Raw genomic sequence first — 23211 nt, 5'->3', positions numbered from 1 at the left:
CAGAAATGTTTCCTTCCTTCGCAATTGCTAATAATCAAGAGCAACTTGATTATTACCCATCAGTTACCGTGCTCAGTTCAAGGCATTAATTATTACATACAAAGTTCTTGGCTTTGGTCCGGCCTACCTACCTGACTGCCTCCCTCCCTATGTTCCTCCACGGCAGCTTCGCTCATCTGAACAGGGTCTCCTGCAGGCGCCAGGCTGCACACGGGTGAAGTCAGCAGCTGCCCGTACACGGGCTGTCTCTGTGGTTGCCCCTATCCTGTGGAATGACCTGCCTGAGGAAGTCAGAAGAGCCCCCCCTCTCCTGGCATTTCGTAAACAAAGCAAAACCGAACTATTCAAAAAGGCTTTTTACTCAAATGGGAGGGCTGCATTGTAGGGAAGATGCTTCGCTAATGAGTTAGGGACCACAGACTTCATCACTATATTGCTTTACATATTATCTGCTGCTTTAAATATGTATTATCTAACCCCATCTAATCAGGACTTTTATACACACAGGATCTAGAAGAGAATATGTGGGGACATTTTTCATTAAGACTTCATACTGAACTGTAGCTTCCTTCCTAACAGTGATGAGGTGCTCTTTCAAACAGAAAGAGTAGGATGTGGAAATTGGCTTTGGAAAAGCTCAGGATCTCATTCCCACCTGAGCCTATTAGGGCACTCCTATTCCCCTCTGAATTCAAGCCTTTGAGAAATATCACAGCAACCCTAGGGTCATCATGCCACTTCTAAAGCGGGCACAGCCAATTTTCAAGAACTGCTGTCCAGCACAGAAAAAAGACCATCTATCCCTCCAGACACTGTATCAAGAGTATCCAACCGCCAACTCTTATAAAATCCACCCAGCACATTTTCCTGCTTCCTCCTAGCAGCTCAGGGCGGTGTGCATGGTTTCTTCCCCATTTTATCCTCACAAGAACTCTGCGGGGGAGATTCTGCTGAGCAGCAGTGACTGCTCAAGCTTAATGGCAGAGTGGACATTTGAACCAAGTCTCCCAATATCCCAGTCTGGCACTCCAACCACTATACCACCCTGGCTCTCGACACAATATGAGGTGTAAGAAGCAAGACAGCAGAGGCACTACAGCAAGCTGCTCACCATGCACATCGCTCACACAAACAAGCCAAGCCGTATGCTGCACAGGAAGGCAAAACACACACCCCAAGGCCAGGGTCAATCTAACCTGCAGGAAATGTTCTTCTCAATTTCAACGAGGATTGAGAATGCCCTGTGCCTGAACTGCCTGGGTGCCATGTTGCAGAGTGGAGATTCTCACTCTGCTACCCCACACCCTCCTGCCCATGATAATTCAAGTAGGACCACAACCTGCTTGCTGACATGGAGGGTTGTGCTACAAAAGCCCAGTCTGGGAAACGAGCAACAGGCCCTCTGCGATCTCAGATACCCAGCAGCAAATCTGCTGATTCAGTGACAAGAAGTCCCAGGGAACAGTCTCAAGGTATAAGGACAGATGGCAGCTTCTGAAGCAAGAATTGGCATCCCAGACATCTGACCTTCATGGTTCGTATCAAAGCCTGCCTTTGCTTCCTTGGATTTTGCCACTGTCCCTTGGCTTAATAACATATACATAAATTAGATTCAAAACCTTGTACTTATGCGATGAACTGACTGAGACAAGTTATGATAGATACAGAGATGATACTTGGCTAATTTACGCCCTGCTGGTTCACAGTTTCATTCCTTTCAAGTTTCTTCTCAAGAGTGTCCGCCCCCTCCCTCCTTACTGTTCCAAGAGCCTAGTTGAATATACAAAATTTTACTTACCATTTCTGATCTTGGAAGTGAAATCTGGACCAAAATATGCTTGCATTCCTTTGCATAGACACCTTCATTTCCGATGACCAGATTCACCAAGAATTCTGGACTGCTGGTATTTTTACTTTAAAAAAAACCAAATTAATAGAAATCAGCACAACAGAGCTTGGAGAGAGATTTTTCAAATGCTAAGAAAAGCTACATTAAAACTTCTTCATGGCTGTTGCTTCTCCTCCCAAGATCCTTTGGCAAACTATGTAGATTAGCACCAACCTAACAAGCCTATGTAGATTAGATCAGTAAGTAAATCAGTAAGTAAATGAATTGCTCCTTTCATTTAGATCTCAATGGCAGATATCAAGGGCCAGTCCATTTTTATTCATTTGTTCAAGGCTATAGTATTGGTTTATCTATCTTTGTGTCAGATGCCTTTGCAAAGTTTGGATACTTAAAAGCTTTGCAGTAATATTTTACAGATTTTTTTTAAAGAACTAGGCATTTAAGTACCATTTCTATATTCTAATCATTTAAAACATAACTTGGAAGCAGTCGTTTTTTCTTCCTTTGCACTCAGTGCCTACAAGATGTATACACAGGAGACAACTGTTCACCATCCTTTCTTCCCCTCTTTTTAAGGTAGCCTCAGAAAGTTTTTTTCCTGCACAAGTCACAGTTGCTGTTCCCCCAGCCACAATGTCAAACGACAATTATGACCATGGCCGAGTCTACAAGCTGCGTAACATTTAGGAAGAATAAGCAAGTATTCGGTTGTTCCTAACAGATATTGGTGTCCAAAATGAAGCAAACTCCCCCTCCCCCTCTGCCTAGCCCTGCTCTTGTGCCTCCAACAATAACTTGACATACAGACGTTAAGCAGGTCACTAGGAACTTCACTTCTATACAAAGGACAAATTTTGTTTGCTTAACTGTTAAAGGCAGAGCAGCACAGTCAGAAAGGAAAGGTGGCAGCTTGAGCAAACTGCACACAGGAGAGACAAGATGGAGGGAAGAGATGAGCAGCTCTTGCATTGAGCAAGAACAACACAGTGGCAGTGCAACTAATGGAATGCTAACCATTTCAGAGACCAGTGCGTGGCTGTATGGAGTTTACATGTGACATAGGGTTGCAGCCTCTGTCAGACAATGCTTAAAAAACAAAACACCCAATTATTATGCCATGGCTTGCTCCAAAGCTTAAGGAGAGGTTAACGACTGACATAATTAGATAGTTAAAGCCGAAATCATGCATGTGGAACTATTGTAATCTTTTATTTGCGCCATACGGTGTTATTCCTTGCAATTCGGAAAATGGTGACTACTTCTATACAATACACTTCATTTCTCTGGTCATAGATCCAGAGGAGTTGGCTGTGTTAGTCTGTTGTAGCAAAATAGTAAAGAGTCCAATAGCACCTTTAAGACTAACCAGGGCTTTTTTTCTGGGAAAAGAGGTGGTGGAACTGAGTGGGTTGCCCTCGGAGAAAATGGTCACATGGCTGGTGGCCCCGCCCCCTGATCTCCAGACAGAGGGGGGTTGAGATTGCCCTCCGCACTGCTCGGCCGTTTTCAAGAGGTTCCGTTCCCCCGCATTCGCCCTGAAAAAAGCCCTGAGACTAACCAACTTTATAAGGTTTCGAGAACCACAGTTCTCTTCGTCAGATGCATCGGATGTACTACTTAAAGGTACTACTTAATTTCTCTGTTTCACTCTGTATGTTTCTCTGTTGTATCTACATCGCAGCAATCATTCCTTTTAACAAAGTCACACCTGACTTGACAGACCATGTGGTGTAGTGTTTATAGTGTCAGATCAGGAGCTGGGAGACTCCGGTTTGAATTTCCATTCTGCCATAGAAGCTTGCTGGGTGTCATTGAGGCAACCACACACTCTCAGCCTAACCCACCTCAAAGGGCTGTGGTAGGATAAAACAGAAGAGGTGAGGATTGTATGTATCATGCAGAGCTCCTTGGAAGGGAGAGCAGGGCAAAAACATACCACAGAGCTGCATGAAGCTTTAGATACCGCTACAACAGAAAGGATAACTCTATGCAAAACAGATTAATTTGCTGAAAATATCATTTTGTTTCATAATTCCAGAAGCTATGAAAAATAAAACATGACATGAGTATTTCTCCTGAACTATTCTATATACAATGCAGTATGACTTCCACTTAATCCTTTACAGTTTTACTTCTCAAAACTGTCTTTATGGAAATACCAATATTTTTCCATATCCAAAAACTGTTCCTCACAAATGCAGTCAAAAGATTAATAAGTGCATTCCACATCTCTGTTGGTGTTCTGCACGCAAATAAAGCAGTGTCATAACTTCTGTTTGCAGTTTCAGTCACACCTCTAAGGTAGGCATTTCATTTCCATACATTAAAACGCTCCTTTTAAGATGAACACACACCCTACTCACAAAAGATTATGTTAAAGTAAATAATGACCTGATTAAATCTACTCCCTTACACACCCACCCCAAAGGGAAAAACAAATGGAAACAGAGGCTTAAAAGACAAGGGAGCAAAAGCTATAAGCTATAAGATCCTAAATTAGCAACAGAAAGATGATTACATTTAATTCCATTCCAAGTACATGTTAAAGAAGTATATTTGAAACTTTATTTTCTTTACTTGCTACAACATGTTAAGGGTTTTGCCATTCCCTCTAAATAATTTTCTTCACATTGGATCTAAATCTCAGCAGTTAAAAGAAAATAGATGAATAAATAAAGTGTAATTTTGTAGCAAAGTATTCCACTTGGAATTGTACCAACACACACCTATCTCTGGCTGATGAAACCCTGTCCCCAGAGGGATGGGGATGACTGACACACAACTGGAAAAACAAAACATTTTCTATTTAGGAGCCCAGATTTGAACACAACAAGAACTTTATTAAGCCACATTATGAAATTAAAAGCATAAGCTTTCCAATACTCACTCTAATTATTTGGAGGGAAAAGGAAAAGTAAGGGTAAAAGGGGAACAAAGAGTTAACTTTTAAAGGCAAGGCAAGCTGCCTGTATCCCTGCAAATCCTCAATTCCCAAATCCTTTTTCAATCTTATTACAGCAAGGGATAAGATGTAATGCAGGGCAACAGTAGCCTGGCCAGATACTTCCCTGCTCCACATCCTTGCCCCCAAACTGTGCTACATATCCCGGAAATGGAAGGGGCCCCCACTGCACTTACATCATGGGAAGCAAGAACAGAGACCAAGGTCGACATCAGACCCCCAGTAGGAAAAGTGGGATGAGAAAGCCACAGAGGGAAGGGAGACCACCAAGAACCAGCAGGGGTGCAGCCACATACGCACATTTGTAAGCAGATACTTTCACAGCCCAATCCTGCACGTTTAGCTACAAGTTCATCTCAGCTGGCATGCCCAGAACAGCTCAGCAGCCTGAGACCAATTTCTGGGGAGGAGCCACCTACAAGGATGGCCACAACCAGCAGCTAAACGGAAAAACCAGAAGCACGCCGCCTGACAAGGACGGCATGTCCGTTGTGGTTTCCACCACCATTCCCAGCCAACACACAAACAGTAACTGGAACACAACTCAACAGCTGACCATTCTGAAGTCACACGAGAATTGCAGGAGTACCAAGTAATTCTGAATCAAGTATCCTCTTGAAGATACTTTTCCTTGAAGGCATTTTTCAGAACACGTGTCTGCTAAGAAGAAAAAAACCCCACTCTTCTGGTCAAGGCATCGAAATAAATCCCAGCGTTAGTAGCTTCCCGAACCACCGACAGGCGGCTGCAACGGTTCCTAGCAGGGCTGAAGCCTCCTTGACCCCAACCAGCATCGCGAGGGGAAACGGGCCTCCCCCGCTGCTCACTTGACTTAACCCCCGTCCACGACGACGCAACGCCAAAGAAAGACGGTCCCGGGCACCGGGCACGAATCGCCATCTGCAGAGTTCCTTCAGCGACTCCAGTGCCCCCCAGGCTGCTCGCGATTCCTCTTCCTACCACTGGGCACCACTTGGATCTGGCCCCTTTGCTGGGGGGGGGTCTTTTTGCCACAACCCCTCGGTACAAAAGAGCAAAAGTCCAGTAGCACCTTTAAGCACCAAGCTACAAGTGAGGAATGACACTTGAAGGGCAAGTGAACAGACTCACACGTGTATTCCTCCCTGTTCACTTGTGCGCCACTTGATCGCTAAGTGATCAAGTGGAGCTTCTAAAGCTGTGATTTATTCACTGCGAGATCAGGTGGAGAGCAAGTGAACACGTGTGAGTCTGTCCGCTTGCCCTTCAAGTGTCATTCCTCACTTGTAGCTTGGCTCTGAGACTACCAACATTTCTGGCCGGGCAGGCGCTTGCCTCAGTCACAGCTCGCTTCTTCAGGTAGCGCGATAAGGCCAGACGGACTCCCATTCTAGCTGCCTCGGAAGCGGCGAGCCCAGGCTCAGGAAAGCGCCGGCGGGCCGCCCTGTTCGCCTGCGGCAGCGGAGAAGAGCCCGAGCCCAGCAGCGCCTGAAGACGCGGGCGGGGGTCCCGCGAGCGCCTCCCTCGCCCCGGCGCTGCTCAGTCCGACGGGCGCCCCGGGGCTCGGGCAGCCTGGCCCGGCTCCTCCCCGCCTTGACCTGCCTCGGCACGAAGTCCGCGCCGGGGAGCGGGACGGAGGCAGGGGCGCCGCGCCCCTCCTGCCGGTTCCGCCGCCCCCGCCGAGGCGCCCCGGGGCCACAAGCCGCCGCCCCGCCGGGCAGCCCCCAGCCGAGAGAGGCGGACCCCGCCCGGGCGACCTGCAGAGCCGACGGCACAGCCCTCCCGCGGCGGCGCTTCCCCCTCGCCAGAGCAGACGCAGGCGGCCGTCCGGCGCAGTCCTCCCGCCCTCCCAGCGTGGGGCCCCGGCCGGCGGGCGACGCACCTGAGGGTAGCCGAGCCGCTCCCGGGGAAAGCCCCACCGGGGCGCGGGGCGGGCGCGGGGCGGCGGCGCGCGCACCTGCTCGGCCGGGCCCCGGGAGGTCGACGCAGAAGCGGCTCCGGCCGCGCCGAAATCCCTCCGCGCGGGGTCGGGGGGCCGTCGAGGCCCGCCGCGGCTGAGGAGTCGCGGGGCTGCGCGCGCATCCCCCGCCGGCCGCAGGGGAGGGAAACGACACGGAGCGCCCTCAGGCTGCGCGCCCGCTGACAGGTAACCGGAAGTGAAGCACCGCCGAGGGAGGGCGCGCCGTTGCCCCGCCCACTCCCGACACACCCCCGCGGCGCCGGCAGCCCATTGGGCGGTAGCGGGGGAGGGGAGGGGCGCGCCTCCTCCGGGCCACGCCCCCTGGGCGGCACACTGATCCGGCGGGCGCCCGCCTCGCTTGTCCCCGGCTAGGGCAGGGGAGCCAGCGGGGCTGCCTCGCGGTGGTGGGAGGGAGCAAGCCTCCTGCTGCCTGCCCGGGCAGTGGGGACAACAACAACATTCGGTTTATATTCCGCCCTTTAGAGCAACTTAACACCCTCTCAGAGCTGTTTACAATGTTTGTATCCCCACAACAATCACCCTGTGGGGTGGGTGGGGCTGAGAGAGCTCTGAGAGAGCTGTGACTGATCGAAGGTCACCCAAGTTGGCTTCAAGAGGAGGAGCGGGGAATCAAACCCAGTCCTCCAGATTAGAGTCCCGCTCTTCACCACCAAAGTAAATTGGCCCCATTTAGCAAAAATATCCGGAAAACACACACCCCCTCCAGCCTCAGTGCTATTAATAGCTGTCAAAGGAGAAAATGTGTAAGGATAGAAATGATTCCTGCGCATCTGTGTTAAGGGCAAATTGTGCCATTTGCAGGGAGGGGGTCTCAGATGCATTGCTAATGAGTTAGGGACCATAGACCTTCTGTTTGTACCCACAATATAAGGAGAATCACAATAAAATCTGAACAGAATATAAAAAATTACAATAATCCGCAACAAACGGTACACGTGTGTGGGTCTATGTATCTTCTTCAGTATATCTTCTTCACTACTTATGATAAAAATATAAATTCTCCTTAATTTGTTAATCTTAATTAATGCCAACCCTAGAATTGCTTATGTTCTGTTTCAGCATTTCTTCAACTCTGTATTGGATTCCTGCTAATGCTATGTCTTTGTAAGTCTTTGTAAACTTGCATTTATTTACCCTAAGGCATTGCTCATGGAAATGTCCTTGATACTGACTGCACTAATCTCACTCTGTGTAATCCACTTTGAGTCTCAGTGAGAAATGCGGGCTATAAATAACATACATACATAAATAAAATAAAATTCAACCCATGGCACTTCCGTTCCCAGAGTGAAAACACCTGCATGGGCTTCACCAGGAAAGGTGGAAAACTGGCAGCTCCCCCTGTCGAATTCTTTTGGGCCTCATGCAGCTGGGCAAGGCCAGAAAAAAGAAGAAGAAAATTTGCTCTGGCCAGGAGGGCTAAAAATGAGCCCTTTCTATGATGTCAGAAAATGATGTGGGCTTATGAATATGAATCTGGCCTTTTCTTCGCTGGCCCCCCATTTCAGCAGACATGTAAATTAGCCCTTGAGGTCTATCATAAACCCGTCACTAACTCGGGCACCTTTCCCCGCCCCTGCGGCTCAAACAAGTGGTTATCTGCCCACTAATTAAAAAACATCCCTAGACAAAAATGATGTGGCCAATTATTGCCCAGTCTCTGATCTGCTCTTTCTGGGCAAAGTTATTGAGAAAGCAGCAGTCCAGGTCTTCTGGGATAACTCTAGTCCTGAATCACCGCCTGATGGTTGTGGTCAAATGGCTGAAAGCAAAGATATTGAAACTGAATCCAGCGAAGCTGGAAATGATGGGCCTTGGTAACATTGAGACTAGACTACTGTAATGCACTCTGCATAAGTCTCCCCTCAAAAAACAGCGTGGAGACTCCAGCTCATTTACTATCAGGAGCTAAGCAGAGTGTGCTTTCTTTCATGTTTTCTCTTTTTACCAGGTTGAACACAGTGTCTCTTGCAAGAGAAGACCAAGGCAAAGTAGGAATCGAGCAGTTCTGCCCCTCTCTTTATGTGTGTTATGTGCTGTCAAGTCGCCTCTGACCCTATGGTGACCCTATGAATGAGAGACCTCCAAAATGTCCTATCATTAACAGACTTGCTCAGATCCTGCAAACTGGAGGGCGTGGCTTCTTTTATTGAGTCAAGCCATCTCATTTTAGGTCTCCCTCTCTTCCTAGCATTATTGACTTTTCCAGAGACTCTTATCTTCTCATGATGTGACCAAAGTATGATAGCCTTAGTTTTGGTTTTTGTCTTTATCACCTGTTAAAATTCCACTTCCCTCTCCCTCCAGTGGGCCTATCACTTCCTTGGTCTTTTTCTTGCTCTGAATATAACCAAAGAACCCTTTATTGCTGTTTTTAGCATCTCCTGCTAAAGCTCATACTAAGCTTGTACTGAGCTTTAGCCTTTCTAACTCTACAAGTACTGGCAACATGTTTACATTCATTTATGGTTACCCAGCCTTTTCCCATATCTTAAATGTGTCTTTTTAAATTCTCAGATCTTTCAAAAGGTATTTATGGAACCATCCTGGCTTGTTTAGGTTCCTCCTATTTTTCCTTTTAATTGGAATAATTTGTGCTTGTGCCTTCAACATCTCACTTCTAGAAACACTCCCACCCATCTTGAACTCTCTGCTTCTTGAGTAACTATATGATTCTACCCAGCATAAGTTTGAGCTTCTTAAAATTAGCCTTTCTAAAATCCAGCCTATGTGTTTGACTACGTTCAGCTTTTCCCTTACCCAAGATCTTAAACTCCAAAATTACATAGTCGTTACTTCCCAGGGTGCCTGCTACTTTCACCTCAGCCATTAGCGCTTTCCTGTTGGTGAGAATCAGGTCTCTCTTGTTTCTTTTTCTACCTTCTGGAAGATGAAGTTGTCACAGAATCAGAATCACGGAGTTGGAAGGGGCCATGCAGACCTTCTAGTCCAACCACCTGCCCAGTGCAGGATGAGCCTAAAGCATCCCTGACAAATATTCATCCAGCTTGGACAATATTTGTCCAAGCATTGGTCCCACAAGACCGAATCTACCAAGAGATGCTCCCTAGACCCAGGCCGGTCAGAACGAGCTTCTTCTGAACCGCCAGCTAAGAAGGCTAAGACTAAATCCAAACATCCTAAAAGACTTTCTTCTACATCTTCCCATCACAAGCAGCGTTCCGTGCCTTCTACCCCGTCACTGATCCCTGAGGAGAAAATTGCTGCACCGCCTCCTCCCTCTCCTCCGCCCACTCCGAGGCTCCATCATGAAGACAAGGGCAACAGCCTTTGGGGATTTTGACCCCTCTTTTGGCATATCTGATATGGAACCAACGCAACCTACCTCGGTTCCGACACTGTTGGCTCCCTCGGCTTCAGGTCTTTCGGGACAAGCCACACCTTTTGGACTCTGTTGGTTCCAACGCCCACCACCATTCCAACTCAGACACATGCTTGGACCCCGTCAGTTCCAGTGCTCTTCACAGAATCACAGAGTTGGGCCATACAGACCTTCTAGTCCAACCCCCTGCCCAATGCAGGATGAGCCTAAAGCATCCCTGACAAATATTCATCCAGCCTCTTCTTGAAAACTGCCAGTGAGGGGGAGCTCACCACCTCCCTAGGCAGCTGATTCCACCTTTGAACTACTCTGACCATGAAAAAGTTTTTCCTAAGATCCAGTCGGTACCTTTGTGCATGTAATTTAAGCCCGTTGCTTCGAGTCCTATCCTCTGCTGCCAACTGGAAGAGCTCCTTGCCTTCCTCGAAATGAAAGCCTTTCAAATATTTAAAGAGAGCCATCATGTCCCCCCTCAGTCTCCTCCAAACTAAACATTGCCAAGGCCCTCAGCCTTTCCTTGTAGGGCTCAATCTCCAGACCCCTGATCATCCTCGTCTCTCTCCTCTGCACCCTTTTGATTTTGTCCACATCCTTTTTGAAGTGAGGCCTCCAGAACTGCACACAATACTCCAGGTGCGACCTGACCAAGGCAGTATAGAGAGGGGCTATGACCTCCTGTGATTTCAATGCAATGGCCCTTTTGATACAACCCAAGACTGAGTTTGCCTTTTTTGCCACCGCATCACACTGACTGCTCATATTTAGTTTACAGTCCACTTTTACTCCAAGATCTCTTTCGCATACACTACTACCCAGAAGTGTATCCCCCATCCTGTATTTGTATTTCATATTATTGTGGCCCAGATGTAATACTGTGCACTTATCTATGTTGAATTGCATCCTGTTCACAGCTGCCCACTTCTCCAGAGTATTCAGGTCTTGTTGAATTTTAATTCTATCTTCTTGGGTGTTTACGACTCCTCCCAATTTGGTATCATCAGCAAATTTAATGAGCAGCCCTTCCACTCCTTCATCCAGATCATTGATAAAAATATTGAAAAGTACCGGGCCCAAAACTGAGCCCTGCGGCACCCCACTGGACACCTCCCTCCAATCTGATGAAATGCCTTTGACCACCACTCTTTGAGTGCGGTCCTCTAACCAGTTCCCTATTCACCGAACTGTCCTATAGTCCACTCCACAGTCTTCCAGTTTGCCCATCAGAATGTCATGGGGGACCTTATCAAAACCTTTACTGAAATCCAGGTAAATCATGTCGACAGAGTTTCCACGATCCAGTAAGCTCGTCACTCAATCAAAGAAGGAAATCAGGTTGGTCTGACAAGATCTGTTGGGGACAAAACCATGTTGACTTCCTTGGATCACTAAGTGGTCCTTCAGATGCTTACAGATCCCTTTAAAATCTGCTCTAATAACTTCCCAGCCACAGAAGTCAGACTGACCGGCCTGTAGTTTCCCGGCACATCCTTCTTCCCTTTCTTAAAGATTGGGATAACATTTGCTCTTCTCCAATCTTGTGGCACATCCCCAGTCCTCCAGGAGGCCTTGAAGATGATGGACAGGGGTTCTGCAAGTTCTCTAGAAAGTTCTTTGAGCACTCTTGGGTGCACATCATCCGGCCCAGGGGATTTGTATTCATCCAGTGCAGCCAGATGCCTCTCCACAACCTCTCTGTCAATGTCAATTAGCCCCCCAGGTGTCCTTTCCTATCTTCTACCATCTCTAGATGGACTCAAGTTCTTCAGGGAGAAAACAGAGGCAAAAAAGTCATTAAGCCTGTCTGCTTTTTCTCTGTCCTGCATTAGAGTTTCTCCATCTACTCCCAACAGTGGTCTAATTGCCTCTTTTACCTTGCATTTGCTTCTCACATATCTGGAGAAGTTTTTCTTATTGTAGCGAGCCCTCCTGGCCAGACCCAGCTCATACTGAGCTTTGGCCTCTCTGATGGCTGATCTGCAGTGCCTAGTAACCCTCATATACTCCTCTTTAGAGGCCTGTCCTTCTCTCCATTTCCTGAACATTTCCTTTTTCTCCCTTAGCTTATTCTGGAGCTCTCTGTACATCCACATCCTTTTCTTAGAGCCCTTACCATGTTTCCGTCTTGCTGGGACAGTGAGGGCTTGAGCTTGCGAAAGCTCGTGTTTGAGAAGGGCCCACCCTTCACTTGCTCCTTTCCCTTCCAGCACACTCCCCCACGGAATGACTCTCATCAAGCCTCTGAGTTCATCGAAGTCGGCCCTACGAAAATCTAATCTACGAGTCTGGCGACGAACTTCCTTGGCCCCCCACAGCAACTGGAATTCAAGGAGGACATGGTCACTTCCCCCCAGTGATGATTTGTGCGGCAGGAAAGAGTGGTAGAAATTCAGGAGCCCGAGTAATGCTTGGAGTTCTTTCTTGGAACGAGGTACTGGTGCACTGCAGATTGCCTGCACCTTGCTGGCTGTAGGGTGGATGCTGTCGGCGTCAGTTATGAATCCCAGTAATTCTACATGAGCCACCCTGAACTGACACTTTTCCTTCTTAACCTTGAGTCCAGCATCCTGCAGGCGATGAAGTACCTGTCGCAGACAGCCGGCGAGTTCTGTAGCGGATGTTCCCACGATCAGGACGTCATCAAAGTATGGAATGACACCAGGAATGCCCTTGAGCAGTCCCTCCATAAGTCCTTGCAAAATTCCAGGTGTCACACTGACCCCAAACTGTAGCCGCTTTACCTTTAATGTGCCTCGATGAGTCACGATGGTCTGTGCTTCTGTGGTGGCATCATCTACTGGAAGCTGCTGGGTACGTTTGTCCCAGGTCGATTTTAGCAAATATTTTGCCCCCTGCTAATGATGCCAGGAGGTGACTCACTACCGGCGGGGGATAAGCATGCTGTTGCAGTGCCTTATTAAGGGTGCACTTATAGTCCGCGCAGATACATACTGTCCTGTTGGCCTTGATGGGCGTGACAATGGGAGTTTCCTTCCTTGTTACCTCAGTCCACCCGTAACTGCCAATTGCCCTCCAATCCTTCCTTCCCTCCCTCCAGGTCTAATCTCCTCCGTTGTGTTACACTTTTGTTTCCTCCCACATTTCTCCACTCTAGGTTCACTTTCTACCCTCTCAGCTTGATCCTCCTTGTATTTCCTGCCTGCCTACTCCTCTTCCCACCAAAATTCATATTTCAAAATAAAACTGCAGCAGCCATTTTTAATTACCTAGGAAATCCAAAATGGCTACTGAGATCTTGTGAGGCCATCTTGCGAGATTTTTACAATTTAAATTGTATTTTATTCCCTTCTTTTTTTTAGTTTAATATTTTCCTACAAACCTGGATCTCACTCACTCCGCAAATTTGTAGAAACTATAACTGGCTGCATTGTACTGATTTTTTGATCCAGGTGTTTTCCACATGGGAACAGACTCCAGTGGTTTCTCGGATTCTGGTATGGCTGCTGATACAGTGTGGCACCAACAGGGCATCCACATGGCAGATTTCTCTGCATCAGCCCCCCTGCGGCAGCCACCTCACACCCACTTATCAATGCAATTCCCCTGCTGGGGGTGGGGGATCCCTGGGGTTGCCAAGTCCCCCTATCCTCCTGCTGGGAGGGTTGGGACCTGGCACTTGCCTCTTCCTTTTTTAAAAAAATTCTTTGTGTGCACGCACATGCTCCAGTGCCAACGTGATGGCGTTACTTTCGTAAGCGACATCACCATGCTGACCACACACCAAAGCCACTTCTGTAAGTGAGGTCATTGGGCAGGCCGCAGAGGTGATTAAGCCCATTTGGGGCCCAATTCGGCCCCAAATGAAGCGTGGAGATGCTCCCACGGCTGGTGCGATGACGTCACTTATGTCACTTAGGAAAGTGGCTCCACCACATGCTCCATGGGAGTCAACAAAAAACCCAAGGTCACAGCTTCATATTGACTTTGCTGGTCCTTTTCAGGGCCAGAGTTTTCCGATAGTGATTGATATTCATATTCCAAATGGTTGGAAGTTATTCCTGTGCCATCAGTGATGTCTCGTGTTGTTATTAAAGCACTGTGTCTGGTGTGGGGTTCCACGCCGGACTTGCAGAAGCCGCTGTTCACCCACTCAATCCCACAGACCCCCCCCCCTCTCCTCTCCTGCCCCAGCAACCTTCTTACCCAGGCAGGTGGGGAGGTGGAAAGCCAGGGCCACAGGAATGCCACAGAGGGCAGCCGCTGCCTTGCCCTGCCGCCAATCAGCTGAGGCAGTGCCGGGAGCTGTGGGCATGCAGCCGAAATGGAGGAAGCCACCAGAGGAGTCCCGCTCGCCCACAGGAGCAGGAGCATCCCAGGCCATGGGGCCTGGGTGGACAGAGCCGGGCTCCCAGGACCTAGCACAGCTGCAGAGCACGGGGCCCTTGGCGGTGAGGGCGGGACATGCCAGGACAGCTACCTGGACAGCAGGCGCCGGCTGGGAGGGCAAGATGCAGAAGCCGGAGGTGGATTTGGAGCTAGGGGAGGGGCCTGACTCAGTTGAGTGGCATCCCACGGATATTGGGGAAGCCTACCTGTCCAGAGGAGGAAACCAGGGACCTACTGGAAGGCAGGAGGTGATTGGTGGAGGAAAGGGAAGGGCCCTCAGGAGGGTGAGGGTTGATGAAGGGACAGAGGGGGCAATAGCACTGATGGTTATAAGGGCAAGCCTCCTCGTGAAGTCAGGGAGGAGTGTGGTTGGCGTGGTCTGGGTGGAGGAGAGGCACGTTCAACCGGGCAGAAGAAGGAATCAGGTGGAGCAACCACCTTCCCTGACCCAATTCTGAGGCAGAGGGAGGCTGCCTTACCCTGGGCGGGGCTGAGGGTGCCACGGTGGAGCGCCAAACCAGCAAGGCAGACTCAGTGGGGATGGACATACTGTATCGACTTTTTGTAACACATGGATTGCCAGACATTATTTTCTCAGATAATGGTGCTGTAAGGATCTGCCAAGTGACTTCCCAAAAGACTCCACTGTGGTTAGTAAAGCTTTCTTGACAAGTTGCTAATATCATGATCTTACTGGATTCTTTGTTAGGAATGGGGTACAAGCAAGTATCAAGAACATATATCATTAACAGGCTAGCATTCCCCCCACGCCCCCTTCCCTAGAGGCTGGCTAATTCTGCTGGGAAACATCTATGCAGAGGATGACCCACAGGGTTTCAAGGTTACGTGGGCTCCTGTCTCAGAGGCTAGGAGCAAGCATAGTCCAGGACAGAGAAGTTCAGGAACAAACAGATTCATATCCTGCAAGCGTGAAGGAACAGCCTACAGCACAACTTGACTGTACAGATGATCATAATATCCAGGCCCAGCCCCCAGCCCTCAGGCAGGAGGGTGGCAGGTGCTGCTGGTATTTGACATCCTGCCCCCCTAAAATTTGACCTCCCTGCGATTTCTCCGGATATTTCTTGTGGAAGTTCCTTACTAATTTAGGAGCTTGGACGTTAGTTGATTTGACTCACTCAGCTTGGCTTTTAGGAAAATACTTCCACTGGATGAGATAATACAATACTCCTCGTTTAGAGTCCAGAATTTTACAGGTGCCCCAGTTTACATCAGAGGAATTTCATACATTCCTTGCTAAGGGTCTGATTCGTCATGTAGCCTCAGCTCCTTTTCATCTAGCAACTAATGGACAGGCTGAGAGAATGGTAAGAACAACCAAAGATGCAATAAAATGAATTGTCGAGGGTGACTCGGATTGTCGCCTGGCAAGTTTTCTGTTGACACAGCACATTACTCCGTGTACGACCACAGGCAGCAGTCCTGTGGAGATGTTAATGAACAGGTGGCTAACAACTCTTTTAGATCGTTTGCACCCCGATTTAACTGAGGATTGACCAGATGACGTGGATGGAGTTCAAAGGCCTGTCCCTATGTTTGTTCCAGATGATGCTGTTTATGTCAAGAACTACAGTTCAGGGTCAGCATGCATCTCTGCTATGGTGACGCAAGCTACAGGGCCAGTATCATACCGGACAGAGACACCAGACAGCTGTGTGCTGTGATGACATGTGGACCAAATGAGGGGTCATGTGCCTCGGGCGTCTGTTCCCATTGGAATTGCTAATGATGCTCCCACAGCAGGGGAGATTGAGTTGAATCCTGCTCAGAAGATGGTATAAGGACATGTTGTTGTGGAGCCTAAACTGCAACATGAACCAGGGGCTACAGGAACATCAGAGGGGACAGCAGAGGCTACACCATCCCATGAACAGAACCAGGGTCACCCACAGCATTTTAGGGTTCACAGAACCACAGAGTTGGAAGGGGCCATACAGACCATCTAGTCCAACCCCCTGCCCAATGCAGGATGAGCCTAAAGCATCTCTGACAATATTTGCCCAGCCTCTTCTTGAAAACTGCCAGTGAGGGGGAGCTCACCACCTCCCTAGGCAGCTGATTCCACCTTTGAACTACTCTGACCATGAAAAAGTTTTTCCTAAGATCCAGCCGGTACCTTTGTGCATGTAATTTAAGCCCGTTGCTTCGGGTCCTACCCTCTGCTGCCAACTGGAACAGCTCCCTGCCCTCCTCCAAATGAGAGCCTTTCAAATACTTAAAGAGAGTGATCATGTGTCCCCCCTCAACCTCCTCTTCTCCAAACTAAACATTCCCAAGGCCCTCAGCCTTTCCTCGTAGGGCTCAGTCTCCAGACCCCTGATCATCCTAGTCGCTCTCCTCTGCACCCTCTCGATTTTGTCCACGTCCTTTTTGAAGTGAGGCCTCCAGAACTGCACACAGTACTCCAGGTGCGGCCTGACCAAGGCAGTATAGAGAGGGGCTATGACCTCCTGCGATTTCAATGCAATGGCCCTTTTGATACAACCCAAGACTGAGTTTGCCTTTTTTGCCACCGCATCACACTGACAGCTCATATTTAGTTTACAGTCCACTCTTACTCCAAGATCTCTTTCGCTGTCCGGCAACGCCGGCCTTTTGTCCACCCTCACCACCAGCCCTGCAGCAGCAGGCACCCCCTTTAGGTCCTGCAGCACAGTTGCAGAAGCCTCTTCAGGCCTCCAGGCCTCTCTCACCCTTAGGCCAGTTGCAGCCGACGCCCAGGCACAACCCTGGGGAACAGCCTGCAGCCACTCAGCAGACTCACCTGTCTCCTGCAGTTGCCCAGGTGGCTCCACTTCATCCAGGCTCACAGGAGGTTGCCATCAGCACAAGCCAGCCAGGCGCAGGCCCCAAGATGCCAAGGGAACCACTGGGGAGGGTTCAGAGGCAGCAGGGCTGACCCAGGCAGAGAGCAGACCAAATGCAGACCACACCCTAGGCGGGGATGGAGCGGGTGGGGCCAGGAGACTGCAGAGTCTACCCAGCCCTCCTATCAGATAGGCTGAGAGCAGGGCCAGTCAGGGAGACGGGGTGACGACTGGGGGCAGAGCCAGGGAGGTGGGGCCAGGGGAGGCTATATCCAGGTTCCTGTGAAGGCCGAGGAGGATTTTGCAGGGAGAGGCAGCTGGAGCATGCTGCTACTCCCAGGGCAGGAGAAGGAACAAGGTGGTGCTACCCCCTTCCCTGCCCATCTGAGGCCAGAGGACACCTGCCTGGAGAGCTGGTAGGATGGCAGGCCGTCAGGAGAGGGCGCCAGTGAGGGAGGATCCTCACATTCGCATACATTACTACCCAGAAGTGTATCCCCCATCCTGTATTTCTGCTTCACATTTTTGTGGCCCAGATGTAATACTGTGCACTTATTTATGTTTAATTGCTCCTGTTCACAACCACCCACTTCTCCAGAGTATTCAGGTCATGTTGAATTTTAATTCTATCGAGTGTTTGCCATCACCAAATTTAATGAGTAGCCCATTTACCACTTCATCCAGATCATTGATAAAAATATTGAGAAGTACCGGGCCCAAAACCGAGCCCTGTGACACACCACTGGACACCTCCCTCCAATGTGATGAAACGCCATTGACCTCCACTCTTTGGATGCGGTCCTCTAACCAGTTCCCTATCTACCGGACTGTCCTGTAGTCCAGTTCACAGTTTTCCAGTTTACCTATTAGAATGTTATGGGGGACCTTATCAAAAGCGTTACTGAGATCCAGGTAAATCACGTCAACAGAGTTCCCACGATCCAGTAAGTCCTTCAGATGCTTCCAGATCGATCCCTTTAAAATCTGCTCTAATATCTTCCCAGCCACAGAAGTCAGACTGACTGGCCTGTAGTTTCCCGGGTCATTCTTCCTCCCTTTCTTAAAGATTGGGATAACATTCGCTCTTCTCCAATCTTGTGGCACATCCCCAGTCCTCCAGGAGGCCTTGAAGATGATGGACAGGGGTTCTGCAAGTTCTCTAGAAAGTTCTTTCAGCACTCTTGGGTGCACCCCATCCGGCCCAGGGGATTTGTATTCATCCAGTGCAGCCAGGTGTCAATGTCAATGTCAACTAGCCCCCCAGGTGTCCTGTCATGTCTACTACTATCTCTAGATAGGCTCGAGTTCTTCAGGGAGAAAACCGAGGCAAAAAAGTCATTAAGCCTGTCTGCTTTTTCTCTGTCCTCTACCAGAGTTTCTCCTTGGGTTCGCCCAAGGTATCTGCAGGATTGTGTCAGCTAGGGGGAAAGGGGGGAGTGTATTGGCCCTCTTGGCTCACCATAGGTGGTGGTAGGGTTGCCAAGTCCCTCTATCCTCCCAGCAGGAGGAGTGGGACCTGGCGCTTACCTCCTGCCAGCTCTCATTTACTCCCTGTGCACGCGCAAAGCACGCGCTCTGGAGCCAGCGTGATGATGTCACTCACAGAAGTGACATCACCACACCAGGTACATGGTGATGTCATTTCCATGAGTGACATTGTCACGCTGGAGGCAAGAGTGCTCCCATACTCTGCGCAGGGACAATCCAGCCCATTTGAGGCCCAAATCAGCCCCAAACCAAGTGTGAGAATGCTCCCGCAGCTGGTGCAACAACGTCACTTACGGAAGTGACATCGCTGCACCAGGTGGGAGCACGCATGCAGCACGTGCTCCTGAGGTGCCTGCCAGTGGCAGGCAAGCTCTGGGAGTTTGCCCCTCCTGCCAATCACCCAGCGATCGGCAGATGAGGGGGCAAATTCCTGGGAGTTTGCCCTCCCCCAGCGGACACCTGGGAACCCTAGGTGGTGGGCTGGAGCTCAGGTTTCAGTTAGGCTGAGCCGCTCTACTAGGCCCTCTCTGTGGTTTTTGCTTTTTCTCTCTGCAACTGCAGTTGTTGTTTTTCCTGTTAACCAGGAAGTTACAATAAATCTTTGTTCACCCCTTTGGAAGCAGCCTCATTTCTGAAGACTTTACAATCTGAATTCTAGCTTTCATTTAAAAAAAAAAAAGTAAATCTCTAGCTCCTCTTTTTTGAAGGCCTTTCCACTTAAATTTCTGCAATGAAGGGTCTAAAAACATGCCTTTAAAAAAAAAGATAGCTGGGAATTTAGGTTCATTACACATATTGTGGTAACAATTTATGGATATAAAGATAGTAATTGCCCTCTAGTGGTGGTGGGTAGGATATGGCCACTGCAAGGATGACGTCAGGGATAAGGGCTCAAAATCTGAATTTCCCCACCCAGCTAGCAGCCATCCGGGCTGTCCCGTGATCTTTTCCAAAACTTCAGAGCAAAGCAAGTTCAGAGCAAAGATCAGAGGAAAGCCAGGAGGTACCCAAATGCACCATGATGCTGTGAGCATGCAGGAAAAGCCCCCAACAGCATTGTACTCGGGGCAGATAACCTGTGTAGGTGTCTAGGACCATGTTGTTTATCAGAGTCAGGGCTTTTTTTCAGCGGGAACACGGAGGAACGGAGTTCTGGAACATCTTGAAAATGGTCACGTGGCTGGTGGCCCCGCCCCCTGATCTCCAGACAGAGGGGAGTTGAGATTGCCAAGCGGCACGGAGGGCCATCTCAACTCCCCTCTGTCTGGAGATCAGGGGGCGGGGCCACCAGCCACGTGACCATTTTCTCCTAGGGCAACCCACTGAGTTCCACCACCTCTTTCCGCAGAAAAAAAGCCCTGATCAGAGTTATATAAGAAAGTTAGCAAAAAAGTATTGGAAAGAAGACAAGATGAAAAATAGTGTCCAAGGAACAAAGCAATCTTGTCTATTCTGAAGTAAATCCCATTGAGTTCCATGCAACTCCTGTAGGTATGCTTAGAGCTGCCACATGAAACTGGACATGATAAAGAAACAGAGGTCAGCAAAGGAGTTTTATAACAACAACAACAACAACAGCAACATTCAATTTATATGCCGCCCTTCAGGATAATGCCACACTCAGAGCAGTTTACAAATTGTGTCATTATTATCCTCACAATAATCACCCTGTGAGGTAGGAGGGGCTGAGAGAGCTATGAAAGAGCTGTGACTGACCCAAGGTCACCCAGCTGGCTTCAAGTGGAGGAGTGGGGAATCAAACCCAGTTCTCCAGATTACAGTCCCATCACTCTTAACCATTACACCAAACTGGCAATAATAGGTTCCATAGACTGTTCTGCTGAAATTGTGTTTCTTAATGAAGACAGGTCAAGTGTGGAAGGTTCAAGACTCAAATGGAACTCAAAGTGTCTCCCAATATTAAATCAAGCAGAGAAAAATTACAACTAAATGGAATCCATGACCCTAATCATAGCCAGGAAAAACAGAGAGCCATCTCCCCAAAGGCCAGTTGCCTTATCCAGGCTTGAGTGTCCTCTTGAACAACTTTACACAGTGTGGAGCACACACTCTGGGTTCCAAGTCCCCCACCGTGTCCCCAATATATAGGGTTGCCAGTCTCCAGGTAGTAGCTGGAGATCTCCTGGAATTACAATGGATCTCTAGGTCACAGAGATCAGTTCCCCTGGAGAAAATGGCTGCTCTGAATGGGGAACTCTATGGCATTATACCCTGCTGAGGCCCCTCCCCTCCCCAAACCCCACCCTCTCTAGGCTCTACCCTCCAAATCTCCAGGAATTTCCCAGCCTAGAGCTGGCAACCCTACCCATGTACCAATCAGGCATGATGCATGGGCTCTTCTCCATTCCCACACACTGGGCCCAATTCAGATCATGGCTGTGGCACCCCTAAGCGTTCATTGCCTTACTTTTGTAACCTGTTTCATTGCAGCACGAGAAAGATGTGTGCCTGATTCATTCGTGTCTGTTCATGTGGGCTTCGTGAGTCTTCCCATATGATCTTATCACTTTGCCAAATAAACCACCTAGAGCAACTAGCATCTGGTCACATGAAGGAAGAGCAAACAGAAGTTGCAAATTCAAAGATATTTGATGGCGGCAGCAAAGTAGTTCCATAGTGCATACACACTCAAAGTTTACTGGCTATAGGTTGTATAGAGTCAGTTGCATTTGTATCTTAAAAATTCGTACCTTAATCAAGGGTTAGATTTACAATATTTAGAATGGTCCTTGAATAATCCTAATTGGTAGCATTTCCCATGAGATATGGTGCCTCGTAGAAAAAGCAGTAAATTCAAACTATAAAATACAGATAATGGATGTCTCTGTAGAACAATTCTTTGTGACTGAATTTGTTGTGACAAGCCACTATGCTACAAACTACTGCAAAAGAAATGTCTTTACAGCAGTATTTTGCACTTCCTATTTCCCCAACAGGTAAGTAGATTTAGGAGTAGTTTTTATACTTTGAATATGTGAGGGAAAGTGGGGCAAAATATTTAAATAAACACTACTCTTCTCCTTGATCTTTGAGTTTATTTGCACTACACCACACGGGCTGTAATGACTGGCACTGAAAAGATCATAGAATCATAGAATCATAGAGTGGGAAGGGGCCATACAGACCATCTAGTCCAACCCCCTGCCCAGTGCACGATCAGCCTAAAGCATCTCTGACAAGTATTCATCCAGCCACTTCTTGAAAACTGCCACTGAGGGGGAGCTCACCACCTCCCTAGGCAGCTGATTCCACTAGGGGATCTTGGTTAGTGATGGAAGTTTTTCAGCTTATCACACAGTAGCGTTCTGCTTTCAGTGACAATGTGAAATGCTCATTGCCTGACAGAACGGAACATATTTTAGTTTGTGCTTATTTTTCGATGGTACAAAATTCTCTCTCTGCTAGAGAGATTTGGAGGGGAAAGCCACTTCTGTGAAAGAAAATATTATGGAGTTTGTCCCAGAATGTTAGCCAAATCTTTCTTCTGAGATTTCAAACGGCATAATTCATTTATGCTCTTCCGTTGTAGAGTTAAGAATAAACCAAGTGGTTCGGTGCTTACATCAAAGCTGATACAAATAGGACTCCAGAAAATGAAAATGAACTGTGCTGCAATCCAATTCTTAAGGGGAAAGGAGAATAAGTTAAAACAGAAATATTTACAACTGCCAAGGGGAAAAGGAACTGATTTTATTAAGTATAATTTTTATATAAAATGATCACACTGTAAGAAAAAATGAAAAAGACTTCTGTTCTTGTTATTTTAAAACTGTGCTAACCATCAGGGAAACACAAAGAGTGATGTTTTGGGAGTTGTGTGTATAACACAAAATTACAGCAAGAGCAGGGTTCACTGCTTTTGATTGCTAACTAAACTTTTGTTTATAAAATGGGTTTTCAAATACTTAAGTTTAGCCAGAGGAAGACTCTTTAGATTCACTAACAGTGCAATTCGAACAGAGTTACAGGTAAGAGTTACCTTGGGGTTAGAAGCATTTGCCTCTGTTTGGGATTGCACTGTAAGTCATTACCTGAGGTTTGGGTTGGGATACGTCCAGACTTGCGCTGCATTTTTTCCGCAATGTGCTTTACACACAAGCACCATACATACAGGATGTCAAAAATGCAGACGCCTGCTAAATAAAGTTGATTTAAAAACTGCATCTGGCAAGCTGCTCCTGGGATGCTGAAGAGCTCCAGAACCTTTGTCAGCACCAGGGTTCAGTAAGAGAAGAGATAAAGAAATGTAGTAATGGCCACAGGCAAAGCGCCTCCTCGCAACATGGAGCCATCTCAAGCAGCAGCTGATCTTTGGAAGAAGAGCTCCCACAGCAGAGTCTATGGGACCAGCTACATGCTGTTCTGCTTGCTTGGTGGTGCTGGCTTTTGCATTTTATTAGGCAAAACATGGCTCCT

At 48.3% G+C, this 23211-nt stretch overlaps 1 protein-coding gene across 2 annotated transcripts in view; it reads right to left on the bottom strand.

Annotated features, from left to right (window-relative positions):
• The window catches only part of PPARA (peroxisome proliferator activated receptor alpha), a 39989-nt gene extending 33114 nt beyond the window's left edge, over positions 1-6875 (bottom strand). Inside the window, exons 1-2 of one of the 2 annotated variants that reach the window (XM_055000307.1) lie at positions 6673-6875; positions 1799-1913 (exon numbers count right to left, since the gene is read on the bottom strand). The gene's annotated coding sequence lies outside the window, so the exon portion shown is untranslated. Of the gene's footprint in view, positions 1-1798; positions 1914-3557; positions 3586-6672 lie in introns of those variants that run through there. The other variant, XM_055000309.1, reaches the window with a different exon arrangement.
• Between the last annotated feature and the right edge of the window lie 16336 nt (positions 6876-23211).

This window comes from Eublepharis macularius, chromosome 16 (genome assembly GCF_028583425.1).
Source record: "Eublepharis macularius isolate TG4126 chromosome 16, MPM_Emac_v1.0, whole genome shotgun sequence".
In the NCBI taxonomy this organism is placed as follows: Eukaryota; Metazoa; Chordata; class Lepidosauria; order Squamata; family Eublepharidae; genus Eublepharis; species Eublepharis macularius.
The sequence above is the reverse complement of the archived record's forward strand: the minus strand, read 5'-3'. Positions and strand labels throughout refer to the sequence as shown.